This window comes from Euleptes europaea, chromosome 3 (genome assembly GCF_029931775.1).
Source record: "Euleptes europaea isolate rEulEur1 chromosome 3, rEulEur1.hap1, whole genome shotgun sequence".
Classification (NCBI taxonomy): Eukaryota; Metazoa; Chordata; class Lepidosauria; order Squamata; family Sphaerodactylidae; genus Euleptes; species Euleptes europaea.
The window spans coordinates 33,984,590-33,999,518 of record NC_079314.1 but is presented as its reverse complement, the minus strand read 5'-3'; the positions used below and the strand labels follow the sequence as shown (position 1 = coordinate 33,999,518).

At 47.3% G+C, this 14,929-nt stretch overlaps 1 non-coding gene across 1 annotated transcript; it reads right to left on the bottom strand.

Annotated features, from left to right (window-relative positions):
- Nucleotides 1-836: 836 nt before the first annotated feature.
- On the bottom strand, nucleotides 837-908 carry TRNAD-GUC (transfer RNA aspartic acid (anticodon GUC)). Its single transcript has one exon. It is a non-coding gene; the product is annotated as a tRNA-Asp (tRNA).
- Nucleotides 909-14,929: the final 14,021 nt, after the last annotated feature.

Here is a 14,929-nt window from a genome sequence, read left to right as displayed (position 1 = left end):
AAAAAATCTCTTTGGTAATCATTATTTCTGAGGCATGGTAAGGAGGGGCTGTGAGAGTGCAATCCTAAGCAGAGTTGGACTCTTCTAAATGTGTTGCAGTAAATGGGCTTGGAAGGGTGTGACTGAGCTTTGGATTGCAATGTAAATCAATTAATGGGGATGATGAATTTGTGGGGGGGATTAATAGAATCATAGAGTTGGAAGTGGCCATACAGGCCATCTAGTCCAACCCCTTGCTCAATGCAGAATCAGCCTAGAGCATCCCTGACAAGTGCTTGTCCAGCCTCTGCTTAAAGACTGCCAGTGAGGGGGAGCTCACCAACTCCCTGAGTAGCTGATTCCACTGTCGAACAACTCTTACTGTAAAAAAAAAAAAAAAAGTCCTAATATCCAGCCGGTACCTTTCCACCCATAATCTAAACCCATTACTGTGTGTCCTATCCTCTGCTGCCAACAGAGGCACTCTTCCAGAGTAGTTGGTGCAGCTGGCATAAAGGACACCTTTACCCTCTTGGGACTCTTGAATGCTCCTCAGACACGCTGGCTAGGCAGGTACACTCAGGTCCAGCGAGAGGCCTTTCCACAGCTTGCAGTGGAGTCTGATCTGGAGAACCGGGTTTTGAGGAGGCTAATCTTTAGATTTGTTTCCCCACTCCTCCACATGAAGCCAGCTGGGTGACCTTGGGCAAGTTGAACACATGAACACATGAAGCTGCCTTATACCGAATCAGACACTTGGTCCATCAAAGTCAGTATTGTCTACTCAGACCAGCAGCAGCTCTCCAGGGTCTCAGGCAGAGGTCTTTCACATCACCTACCTGCCTAGACCCGTTAACTGGAGATGCCGGGGATTGAACCTGGGACCTTCTGCATGACAAGCAGATGCTCTACCACTGAGCCACAGCCCCTCCCCTAAGTTCTATTAAGAGCTCTCTCAGCGCCACCTTCCTCACAGGGTGTCTGTTGTGGGGAAAGGGGAGGGGAAAGTGACTGTGAGCTGGTATGAGTCTCCCTTAAGTGGTAGAGAAAGTCGGCATATAAAAACCAACTCTTCTTCTCAGATTGGGCCACTGTCATGGTGAAAATGTCACGACCGCAACTGGAGCTGTGCAGCCGGGCCCAGTCAGTAAATGTTTACAAACCAGGATCTTCCACACATCTTAATAGGTCAAACAAATTTATTTTTGAAATGGTTTTGGTTTGTTGCCGCAGTAATGAACATTTCCATATTCCCCAGATGAAACAAAAGACACCCTTTCCTTCTAGCAACACAGTGAGATTTGTCTGAGAAACGGCTTCTTCCTTATTTTCTTTTTCGTTTTTTGCAGTCAAGTCATGGCTGACTTTCTCAACAGCCGGTGGTGCACAGTAGTAAGCTGCAGCACTACAGTCAAAAGCTTTGCTTACGACCTGAGTTCGATCCCAACGGAAGTTGGTTTCAGGTAGCCGGCTTGAGGTTGACTCAGCCTTCCATCCTTCCGAGATCGGTAAAATGAGTCCCCAGCTTGCTGGGGGTAAAGTGTAGATGACTGGGGAAGGCAATGGCAAACCACCCCGTGAACATAGTCTGCCTAGTAAATGTCAGGATGTCACATCACCCCATGGGTCAGTAATGACCCGGTGCTTGCACAGGGGACTACCTTTACCTTTTTACCATGGTCTATTTATGGCAACCCCTTAGGGCTTTCAAAACAAAAGGCGATCAGAGGTAGTTTGCCATTGCCTGCCCCTGCGGAGCAACCATGGACATACTTGATGGTCTCCCATCCAAGCGCTAACCAGGGCTGACTCTGCTTAGCTACTGAGGTCTGACAAGATTGAACTAGCCTGGGCTATCAAGGTCAGGGCGCCTTTTCCTTTAAGAGTGTCAGAAAAGAGATTTTTGTTACAGGATCTTTGTATGATTACTTTGTTGCAGGGTCTGTATGATTACTTAATCTGCTGATTAAATAATATATTGGCTGGTTACGAGCTAGCTAAGTGGTGCAGAGTGGTAAACTGCAGTACTGCAGTCCAAGCTCTGCTCATGAGCTGAATTCGATCTCGACGGAAGTCAGTTTCAAGTAGCCGGCTCAAGGTTGACTCAGCCTTCCATCCTTCCGAGATCAGTAAAATGGGTACCCAGCTTGCTGGGGGTAAAGTGCAGATGACTGGAGAAGGCAATGGCAGACCTCCACATAAACATTGTCTGCCTAGTAAACGTCATGATGTAATGTCACCCCATGGGTCAGGAATGACCCAGTGCTTGCACAGGGGACTACCTTTACCTAAGAGCTAGCTAGGTCATGTGTTAGCTTTTTCTGGGAAACAAATGGACTGCAGTCCCAAAGAGCTGGTTTAGGATTCGCACAAACCCAGTGGGATTTTTTGAAAAACTTTTGTTCTTTGGACAGCAGAAACGGCCTGCAACCCACACATGCACACACAGTATTTCACTCTATGTCATGAAAGTCTCCTTCCCAACAAGCCTGAGGCATTTGCAGCTCTTTGTGCAGCACCCTGGCCGTCCTACTCAAAAGAGGGCTGAGACTCTGCTGTTCACCTGGAACTCTTTCCATGCTTCATCCTTGTATGTGCAAAAAGATCCAAATACAAAATAAAATGTACTAGAATTGAACAGACAGACCTCAAGGGAATTTCAGTTTTCATTTCACTTCCTTCTGATTTGCACCTCCCCACCCCTTTCTTGTGTTCCATGGGCTCAAATTGCACCGGCTACAAAACATCACTCATTCAGGGGGTTTCTTTTCTCTTTAACTGCTGCCCAGTGATTACAAGAAGGAAAAAAAAGAGGAAGGTTAAAAACAAACAAAGGGATAACTTTTTTCTCTAGAAAGGACTGGAGGCATTCAAAAAGCTATTGGCAGTATTAAGTAGTGCATTAAATTGTCCCTGGGAGTGCTGAAGAGGCAGTCTCTTTACACTGTCGAGGGCAGGAGGCTAAAGTACTTGGCTTGGCAGGCTCGTGTGATTTAAAGCTTCGCCTTCGTCAAGTTGAAACACAAACCATGTTTGAGTTTTCCAGTCTCTGCCATAAATATTTGTGAAGTGAAGGCTGGGAAAGAGATATGGCTCCGGTCGGAGGCTGTTTGGATAAGCAGCAGACCACGCCTGGATTGGCAGCCGGAGAGATGTTTTAATTATGGGAGCCAGCCAGCCTCTCCGTTCGCAACTCTGCTGTGGGTTATCATTGCCTAGGACAGAGGTCAGAGCTCACAAGGGTGCTGAGGCTTGGGGAGGGGGGTGATCTTCAGAGGGATTACCACTATCCTTTGCAGTTGGCAGGTTTCCTGATATTGGGGGCAGAGGCGGATCTACTGTGAAACTAATGAAGCTTAAGCTTCAGGGCCCCAAATCCTGGAGGGGCCCCCTGAAGCAATTTTTTTTAAAAAATGAGTGAATTTCTCAACAAAATCGATGGAGTTTTTTAGTGATAGAATCATAAACCAATGGATTGAAGTACTTATTATTGACTTTAGAATATGCTCTAATACCCACTTCATATGGCCTCAAAATGTCCCTGTAATTGGTAAAATTTCAAAATTTTCTCAGGGGCTTGCAGCGCTTGAACTAGGGTTGCCAGGTGCCTGCTGGTGGCGGGCAAACCCCCAGTAATGTGCCCCTTTGACTGTCAACCAGCTGAGGGCTGGCGGGCAAACGTGCATGCGCGTGCCGACGCGGCACTTCTGGCTTACAACCGGAAGTGCCACCTTCCGAGGAGCCTTAGACCACTCAGATTCTTAGTTTGAGTGGTAAAGGGTCACTGTAAACCGGAAGTGTTGCATCGGCACGCACATGCGCGTTCACACACACACACAATTAACACAGAAACCTCCCGCCAAAGGTGTGGACCTGGCAACCCAGCTACTGAGGATCCCCATTCCTCTCCCTTACCTGATAGCAGGTAACAACAATAATAATAAAACAATAAATATCTAAAATTCATAAGTAATCAATAAAATTCATAAAACCATTCAGTACAATTAATACAGTTAACAAGATGGTACTCATATAATTACAGGGCCGTTGGAGGCCCGGCCAAGCAGCCCAATCCTCATATCAGAAGCCCCGAGGGGGAGGAGAGGGGAGGGAGGCCAGCAACGATGACAACCTGTGGTTGCCCTCCGTTGTAGGCCTTGTGGAATAGTTCTGTTTTACAGGTCCTGCAGAACTTGTGAATGTCCCGCCGGGCCCTGATGTTACTTGGCATTCCATCAGGCTGGGGCCAGGGCCAAAAAAGCCCCAGCCCTTGTTGAGGACCACCGCACACTTTTAGGCCCTTTGGACCTTGTTGGATGTTGCCCTGTTGTTGCTGGTTGCGAAGGGGCCCCCATAACAGTTCAAGCTTCAGGGCCCCAAAAATGTAGGTCCGCCACTGATTGGGGGTGAGAATCCTTAATCTGAACTGCTTCACAGCCTGGAATGGCTTGGTCTAGATGTATTCAGGAGGCTAGCTGTGTTGGTCTGCAGTAGAAGATCAAGATTCAAATCCAGTAGCACCTCAAAGACCAAGATTTCCAGGGTAAGCGTTCAAGAGTCAAAGTTCCCTTTGGCAGATACAAGTAGTATCTGTGGGAGTATTCTTGCCCCACTGCAAATGCTAATGTTTTTTGCATTGCCCACCTCTGAGCATTTCTCCCCTGCCCCAATCAAGCTGATTACATTTTGTATTGTATCTTTTGCAGCCTGTCTTTCTTCTTTGCAACACCCCTCCCATTTTCTGACTGATATAAGGGCTCAGGGATCTCCATTCCTACTTGTATCTGATGAAGGGTGCTTTGTGGCCCTTCCAGTACATGATACACACTTTAGAGGGAAAGTTAACCAGGACAAGGTCAAGAAAGGTAGCCATAATTCCACATATGCCACCCAAAAAGGAAATTAATGTGGGGGGGGGATCTGAAGTAATGAACCTACTTCAAAATTGCTTGCAAAAAAACCCCCTGTAATTATGCTCCCTTAGTGCAATTATTTAAGAAACTGATTGTTTTGCAGTGATAAGAGCTTTCAAAATAACAGCTTATTTTACAGGGCAGATTAAGCAATTATTAGAATTATATACAAATAGGTTTAAATTCCCTGGAGAGTAAACCGAGGCTGTTTCCATGCAGATGTTTTGCTCTGCCTTGGCTTCTGGGTTTCCCCCCCCATTTTGCTGTGCTCTTTCCTAAATTTGGTTTAGTACATTTTTTAAAAAAGATGGAAGAACATGAATCATTGCAGGTCCCACCCATACTGGCACAAGTTTCCTTGCCATTTCCACCCCACACACACACACAAACATGGTTTTTTAAAAGGGTTCTTAAAAATGATACTTGCTAGATTGCTATAGCATTATAATGTTATAACAACCTTTTGCACCATCTACTATTTCTCAGCTTTAATTAAAAAAAAAACACCCTCTTGCCCTTTTCCTTGTAGAGTTATAAGGCTGCAATTTTACAACAATTGAAACATACTTTATGAAAAAGCTGGGAACTACTAAACTATGGCAACAGATCTTTATAATGTTATAACTCTAGTGATAGGATTGCTAGGTCTCCCACTGTGGCAAGAGACCTCCCGCTGGCAACCCTAGCTGGCATCGCATGAAGTGTGGTGTCACTTCCAGGGAAAACTCAGAAGTGACATTGCTCTAGGGATTGCCAAAAACTCTATGGATTTACCATCGAATTTCTGGCAATTCCTAGAGCAACATGACACCACGTCCAGTTTTTCCCAGAAGTGATGTCATGGCACAAGTAATGCCAGTGTCCCCCATGTGTCCACTCCCCCCCACTCCACAAGGTCCCGGCAACCATATAGTGATCCAGATTTTTTAAATCTGTCTGGTGGAGGGGGAAAATAATGGCTGCAGGCAAGGAAAATGCAGAGTAAACTGCTGCTCTTTCGCTATTGCGAATAGCTCTGCACTGACAGCAGCAACTAGAATTACACAGAGAATCACCTCCATGTGAAAACAGCCCAAGTTGCAAGACCAAAACAAAAAAAAAATTGGAATTTAATTTTTTTTTTAAAAAGACATTCTGTGACATCTGGAGACCTAAAACTCAGTACGTTGTTCCGAGTAACCAAATATTTTCTGGTTCTAGCTTCTGATTGCTGTTCCTTTGTTCTGAAGGAAAAAGAAATGTGAAAAGCCATCTTTAATTGAATCCATTAAAAATGATTTAGAGCAATACTTTTCCCCCACACACACACCCCTTCTCTCCAGAAGCAGCTTTAAGATTCTGAGGCAGCAAGACTCTGGCACAGCCTTGAGATTTTGCAACATGAACACAGAGCAATTCTGGCAACAGAGGACAAATATTTTTAGGTCCTGCCCAGGTTGCTAAGAAACCTGACTGGAGGAGGAAGGCAACCAGGGACACCAGGAGGGAACCCCTGACTGCCGCCCGGATATTATGCCACTAGTTGTCTTCGGTATTAATTAAACACTGTCAGGCTCACACTGACTGGTATAATTGCTGGCTGGGGGACACTGCCATCTATAGAAAGCCCTTGGGGGTGCAAAATTTACCATAGGTTACCAAGGGATTGGCCCAGGCTAGCCTGATCTCGTCAGATCTCAGAAGCTAAGCAGGGTCAGCCCTGGTTAGTATTTGGATGGGAGACCACCAAGGAAGTCCACAAGGTTTGAGTCTCCCTTAAGTAGAACAGAAAGTCAGCATATAAAAACCAACTCTTCTTCTTCTACCAGGTTGCTGTGCAGAGGAAGGCACTGGCAAACCACCTCTGTGTCTTGCCATGAAAACCCCAAAAGGGGTCGCCATAAGTTGGCTGCGACTTGACAGCACTTTGAAGGCACTTTACACACACACACACACACACACACACACACACACACACCAAGGGATTGCAGGCCCCTGTCCCTCAGCCAGACAAACATTTGCTCAATAATACCTAGGGGGCCAACAGTCTGTTGCATACAAAAGGAAGAGTTTATTTGAGAGGAAGGGGCTCTTTTGGGCGAGGGGCAATTGAGAGCACAGAAGTGGCAGGGGAGGGGCTCTTAACCCTCCCCCAGCTGGTTGCTTCTCTGTTCTCAATAGGGTTGCCAGGTCCCTCTTCGCCACCGGTGGGAGGTTTTTGGGGTGGAGCCTGAGGAGGGTGGGGTTTGGGGAGGGGAGGGACTTCAATGCCATAGAGTCCAATTGCCAGAAAAAGCAATCAATTTTCCTCCTAATCCTTGAATTCCACGTTGCTCTTTCATCCTGATTGGCAGTAATTTCAAAACCGACCAGATACTTGATACTCTCATAAATACAACATAGCCAGAACTCTGCCACGAGCTGAAGTGACGGCCACAGGCTTTAGATGGCTTTGAAAGGGGAGTCGATGAATTCACGGAGGAATCAGCTGGAGATCAGTTGAGTTAGCAGGAGATCTCCTGCTACTACCTGGCCATTAGTAGAGAGGGGTTCCCTGACTGGGTTCCCAGTCAGGGGTTCCCTGCTTTCTCCCATTTTCTCTATCAGATGAAGATCAGTTGTAATAACAGAAGATTGCCAGTCACCACCTGGAGGTGGCAACCCTGGCCAGTACTCATATGTAAAATTGCGCCAAGTTCCATCAATTCCCCCCTCAGTACTTGGGAGAACCCTGAAAAAGGTACCAGTTCTCAGTATCAGTAAGTATCATCACAAAAAACAACAACCCAGAGGACAGAGAGGCTCAAACTTTACTATGGTTTCAGAAGATAGCTGTGTTGGGCTGCAGTAGAAAAGGTAGACTTTAGTCCTGTAGCACCTGAGAGACCAACAAGATTTTTGGGTTGTAAACTTTCGAGAATCAAAGCTCCCTTTGGTGAATCTAGCTTTCCTGTGCTCTACACTCATAAGCGGTATGCAATAATTCCTCGGAGGAGGATGTGTGTCAGCATCCAAGGCCACACTTGGGCCAGGGTATACAGCAGCCATTTGGAAGAAGCCCAAGAACGGCCACCTGGTCTCTGGCTCCTGCCAACTCATTTCTAGGTTTGCTGTACCTGCAGTCTGTGTCCACAGGTAAGGGAGATGCAGAAAAGGGCTGCAGGTGGCAGAAGGACCCTGTGGCTATTGAGGGAGCAATACCCTGAGAGGTGCAGAAAGAGCAATCAATTTTTCTCCTAATCCTTGAATGCCACATTGCTCTATCATCCTGATTGGCAGTAATTTCAAAACTGACCAGAGAAAGTATTTCTTCACATAAATACATCATAGCCAGAACTCTGCCACAAGCTGAAGTGACGGCCACAGGCTTTAGATGGCTTTGAAAGGGGAGTCGATGACTTCACAGAGGAGGAGAGGTTCATCAGTGGGTGTTCATCATGATCGTTGATTTTATTCCTATGTTTTTACAATGGATATTCCACGAAAACACAAGAAGAATTTAAATGAACTGTCAATAATCTCCAAAGCAAATCACAAGACTCATCCAAAGAGGAGGCAAACTGTAAAGTCCCTTTCAGACTGTCCTTATAATCCATTTGAGCAGCAGGTTACTAACGGATTTTTTGTGTCATTTCAGACACAATCACTTTGGCTCCCGGCCGCTAACAGATTTTTTTTTAAAAAAACTTTTCAGACAAAGCTGCTTGCGTCCCATTGGCATCCCGGAGCTCAGCCCTTTTTAAATGAAAACTGCTTTCTCCCATTTTCAGTTCTTCCTTGCGCTTCTGAATCGCTTCAGTGGGCTGTTTGAACCGTCTGTTTGAACCACTATTTCTACCCTGCCTTTTTCTGTCCCGCATTCTTTTTCAACAGTCACAAGCATGCCAATGGTGCAGCTATAGCATTACAGTTCTGCAGTGCAAACCTTAGAACATTACCCCAAAAAAGCTGAAAAAGGTGCAGGAAAAAGGGGGGGGGAATAGCAGCACTGTTTGAAACAGCCAGAGTGAGTCAGGGCGCTTTAAAGATGGCTCACAGACGGATTGAAATGAGCTGTACGAAACGCCCGTCCCTAGTTACTGCTTTACTCAGGTTCGGGCCAGCAACAGATGACATCCAGTTTAAAACGGTAATCTGAAAGGGGCCTTTGATACTGCAGCTAAAATCTGCTGGTTTCAAATGCTCATTGACTAAAGGATCATTGTACCCAGATGCCTTCAGGCTAGGAGGAACTTCCATGTTCAGAGGCAGTATATCTCTGGCAGCTTCCACATCGAGGCACGAAAAGGCATCCCACACACACATAGAAACATACTCTGTGGAAACCACAGCAAGCAGTGTTGAAGCTAGGGGAATGGTGTCACATGTCCCATACCCACTGCATGGGCCACTGCTGCCCCCCCCCACTGCTGCCCCTACTCCTTTCTCTCCATTGTGTTAGCACAGAAACACAAGGACAATCCCATCAGGCCCCCTGCAGCTTGGCAAACCCCTCTGCCCCCCCCTTTCTGGTGGAAATGTGCTAGGAAAGGAGCAAAAGCCCTAAAGGACTAAAGGCAGAGCTTAGCTCTGCCCCCTTCCCAATTGGCTGGGGGTGAAGTGTCCACATGGAAGCTCCACCCACAGCCACCCACTTTCCCCTATTCAGATTAGATCAAAGGGAAGCCTCCGCCAGACATGCTCAGAATGAGCATGACGTGTGTGGAAGTTCCCCCAAAAGCGGGGCTCTCATGCCCTTAGGGGTGCCAGGTCCCTCTTTGCCACTGGCGGGAGGTTTTGGGGGCGGAGCCTGGGGAGGGGGGGCTTCAATGCCATAGAGTCCAATTGCCAAAGCGGCCTTTTTCTCCAGGGGAACTGATCTCTATTGGCTGGAGATGAGTTATAATAGCAGGAGATCTCCAGCTAGTACCTGGAGGTTGGCAACCCCACATGCTCTCCATGCATGGAAAAAGGCCTCTAAATACAAGCTGTCAAAAGAGGGCTTAATTTCAATTTCAGCCCCAGGACATGTCTGAGCCTGTTGGCTCCAGGACATATTAGAGATAATAACCATAAAGAGAGTGTCTGATTTCCTCTGTGCCCATAAAAACTACATGTATGATATGCTGGCCCTAACCTGGATGGCCCAGGCTAGCCTGATCTCGTCAGATCTCAGAAGCTAAGCAGGGTCAGCCCTGGTTAGTACTTGGATGGGAGACCACCAAGCAATACCAGGGTTGCTCTGCAGAGGAAGGCACTGGCAAACCACCTCTGTTAGTCTCTTGCCATGAAAACCCCAGAAGGGATCACCATAAGTCGGCTGCGACTTGAAGGCACTTTACACACACACACATGATATGCTGGTAGTAAGATACGTACAGAGATACATGGAAAAAAATAATGGCAGCCCAGCTGTGCATATCCAGATTGCTGTAATTAATTCATTAGAGCCTGCCTCCTTTCTCAGCCTAAAAGACAACAGACTTAACAAGGGCCTCCAGAGATAAACCCCTCCTCAACTTCCAGGGCCCACAGGAAATGGACATGCATATTCAAAGTGATGTTAATTTAGCCCTCCTTCCATCCAACGTTCCCAGCTCTAAGCAAGATAGTCGGCAATCGGCTGAGTAGCTGGACACTGCATCGGCTTCTGGTTAAACATACCATGAAAAAAAGTCTGCAGAAAATGATGCAGAAATAGTATTGTAGCCTCTTCCGCGCCCCCCCCCGCCCCCCCCTCTAATATGAAAAGTGTCTGGCGAAGTGAGATGTCTAATCCTTGGAACATCTGCTCGGAGCAAGCAGCAATCCCTTAAATGCCACAGCACACTTGCCGAGTTCTTCTCTTCTCTGTGGGGGCCTCGGGGAGAATTTCACTGACATAAAGCACCTCCCACCGCTCATGCAGATGATCACAATACAAATGATATTTGCATGCTATGATATTCCTTTAGCACAGCCCCCGGGAGGTACAGCAGAGAGCCAACACAATAACATCGATTAATCTCCTGCAGTTCCAAGTTCCCCTTCGCTGGAAAATTCATTTCCCAACCCAGTGCATAACCTATGGCAGCAGCGAAGTTCATTTGGGGTGGGGAAGGAAAGACACCGGCGGGCTCCGGGACCCAACCCCTCACTGCCTTTTTCTCCAAAACAGAGTATGCCGTCCCTGGAAAAACAAAGGGCCACAGCCCCACAATCTGTCAAATGAAGAATACGAAGCATTCTGCACGGAGATGCATGGCAGATCACTACAATATGAATTACACTGTGTGTGTTTTTTTTTTTAAAAAAAACACCATTTTTTCTTATGACTTTTGGTGCAGGTTGGGTGCCATCCAAAAGAGTCTTCTGCGGTCCAGTATCTGACTATGCCTATATATAAAGTTTCTAGGGTTGTCAACTCCTGGTTGGGAAATCCTTGGAGATTTGGGGGTGGAGTTTGGAAGAGTGGAGTTTGGGGAGAGACCTTGGGGAAATCCTTGGAGATTTGGGGGTGGAGTCTAGGAAGAGTGGAGTTTGGGGAGAGACGACATAGAGTCCACCCTCCAAAACAATCATTTTCTCCAGGGGGTAGATTAGCGTTGCCAACCTCCATGTACTAGCTGGAGATCTGCTATTACAACTGATCCTCAGCCGATAGAGATCAGATCACCTGGAGAAAATGGCCGCTTTGGCAATTGGACTCTATGGCACTGAAGTCCCTCCCCAAACCCCACCCTCCTCAGGCTCCACCCCAAAAACCCGCCGGTGGCAAAGAGGGACCTGGCAACCCTAGGGTAGATTTCTGGAGATTGCTTGTAATTCCAAGGGATCTCCAAGCCCCACTCTGAAGCTAGCAACCATATAAATTTTGATATTACATAGGAAATCTTTTTCCAATTAAAAAGATCGTTTTTCAGTAAAACTTAGATTTGTAACGCAAAATTACTCCGGCAGCTGAGGCACAACGGCAAAAATATACATTTGCAGCAATGCCGTATCATTTGTTCTTCACCAATCTACGTGGGTGGTTAGCAATGGTATCCTTTCCTACCAGCACATTCGCTGTAATACATTCAATGTCAAAAGGAGTTAACAGTTAAACAAGGAGGGGACTTAACAGTCCCAGGAATGACTGTATGAGAGAAGCACATGAGGGAACTGCGGGCACACCAACCACCCAAAAGGAGCAGGCCGTTTTACCCTATCAGCGTTCGTACTGCAGTGTCCCTTGTGCTACACCAGCCAATCTTCTGCCTGTACTACTTATAACGTTGGAAGGAGCAAACTGTACAATCAGTGAAGGAGCTGCCCTCGTACTCACTGCATATCGCTGAATAAGCATGCCCTCCCCATTTTATTACACCAGCAGGAGGCTCAGCCCTGGGATAGGAGGAGGAGGAGGGAGGAGACGGCTATTATATATCCATACACAGCAGAGCATGACAGAACATCCCCTCCTACATATACACACCCCGCAGGGCCACACAAAGACAGGCCAATAAGTGTGAGGAGTAGAAATCCTGCCACAAGCTCTGATCCCTGCGACAGATTGTGGCGTTGCAACCACAACTCATCTTCCCCAGTCATGGAAGAGACTCTCAAAGACTCATGGGCATGACAGCTGCCGAGGACAACCACTAGTGTGATTTTGCACAAGAGAACAATGGCCACAGCGCCACAACAATTTTCTCTGCGTGTGTGTGTGTGTGTGTGTGCACGCACATGGCTGCTTTTTCAAAAAAAAGGGGGGGAATGTCTCAGTGTCTCATCCCTTTTGGTACATCACAGGAGGAGAGCACATGATGCGGAGAAGCACAATTTCAGCTTCTCCTCAGCAGCTCTGCCCACAGCCAAATACCAGAGGCCACCTTTGGCCACTGCAGAAGGGGTGCAACACAGCAACCGACAGGCTTTCTTGCACAATTGATACCAAGCAGCTGGCACAGTCTACCTGAGCAGTTTAAACCACATTTCAGCAGCAGTGCCCTTTGAGAACCACAGAAATTGTTTAATGAAGATAAGAAACGGCCAGTTCTGCCTTTGTTCAGCCCAGGGGCTCTGGAGGCCAAAATTAGTTTGAGTGTCAGACTAGGAGATCAAATCCCCGCTTAGCCATAAAGCACATTATGTGACCTTGGGACAGTCACACAGTCAACCAAAGTGGTGAGGAAAAGAGAGGGGGAGGAATCTCTTTCCATACACAAATGAAATATTTTGTCCCAGTGAAGGAGTTCATGGCATTTTCACTCTCCTCTTAAAGAGTCCTCTTTCTCTGAGATTCAGAATATTATGAGTGAAATACATACAGATACATATATACATATATATATACATATATATATATACATATAAATCCTCTCTCTCTCTCTCTCTCTCTCTCTCTCTGTCTCAGGAGCCCCGTGGAGCAGAGTGGTAAGCTGCAGTACTGCAGTCCAAGTTCTGTTCGCGACCTGAGTTCGATCCCAACGGAAGTCGGTTTCAGGTAGCCGGCTCAAAGTTGACTCAGCCTCCCATCCTTCTGAGGTCGGTAAAATGAGTCCCCAGCTTGCTGGGCGTAAAGGGAAGATGACCGGGGAAGGCAGTGGCAAACCACCCCGTAAACAAAGTCTGCCTAGGAAACGTCGGGATGTGACGTCACCCCGTGGGTTAGGAATGACCCAGTGCTTGCACAGGGGACCTTTACCTTGTTGATGGCATATGGTTTTCATATTGAAATAATTTAATATAGATTAGTAAGTAAGGGTCTGGACCAGTGCCCTCCGCCTCAGGGAAATTAAGTCTAGGCCCTTATTTGCCACCACTTCTGTAGCAGCTCCTCAATGTGATCTGAATGGAAATTTATAGGCCCTAGAAACTCATTTTCCAGGGATGTAAAACACGGCAGCCCTCCCAGCTCCAATTCAGGGTTTCCATCGGTCACCTGAAAACATTAATGATTATTCCCCTGCCCTGAGGGGGAGTTGGCTGAGGGCTCGGGAGAAGAGATGGCCCGGCTCCCGCTGCTCCCAGTCCGCAGCCGAGCCGAGCCCTCTCCTCAGCTGCATCGAGCCTGGCTCCTGAGCTGCCCCAACAGCCAATTATTCCTCCTCGCTCTCTGCCCTCCATGCAACCCCCAGGGTTTCAATCAGAGGATGCCGTGCCTTGTCAGAAGATGGAGATTGCTCCGAGAAGCCGGCTTCCTCCTTCATCCCTTCTGCTCCCCCTTGGATGAAGGGAGGAGGGAGTTCAAAGACTGTGTTCTTGGATGAATATTTTATGGAAGAGCGTTTTTTCCCCTCAGTTGGGCTATCAGGAATGTCATGCGGAGGGGGGGCGTTTCACTCTCTCCCAGACACGGGTATTAATTCACGTACTAGAGGTTTCGTATTGGATCACCGGGATCGTTTTCAAACCCCGTATCGAAGCAACTTTCACTGAACACAATCCACTCAATTGTCTCTGCATAATTAAATTATCTTATCTCTGATGCAAGTAACTTCTCCCAAAAGGCAGGATTCTCACGCGCTAACTGTGTCAGTCCTCTGCAAAAGCAGCCAAGCCCTGAAGGCACTCAGGCATCTCTAAGGCAGAGAATGATGTAGATGATGCAATACACCCTTCCCCTTCCCCCCCAGGCAATGGCTTCCTCCCGTCCTCTTCAGCTCAGGCAGAAGTTTGCAACTAACATCTGGTTCTTAATCAGAGCTGGTCAGCTCCTAAAGCTCGAATGGCATTTCCCTTGACATTTCCCTCCAGCCTGGAATGGACATTGAACTTCCACACACGTGCAGCCTGCCTTCATGCGCCTAGACACCTAAGACCAGCTATTTGTAGGCACCTGCGTTCAATGCGTTCACTGCTGTCCCCTTACTTGGGTTGAAACTCGTGGTGAGGTGTTCGACCTGGACACAGCTTTTAGAAGAAGATGAAGAAGAGTTGGTTTTTATATGCCAACTTTCTCTACCACTTAAGGCAGAATCAAACTGGCTTACAATCACCTTCCCTCCCCCTCCCCACAACAGTCACCCTGTGAGGTAGGTGGGGCTGAGAGAGCTCTAAGAGAGCTGTGACTAGCCGAAGATCACCCTGCTGGCTTCATGTGGAGGAGTGGGGAA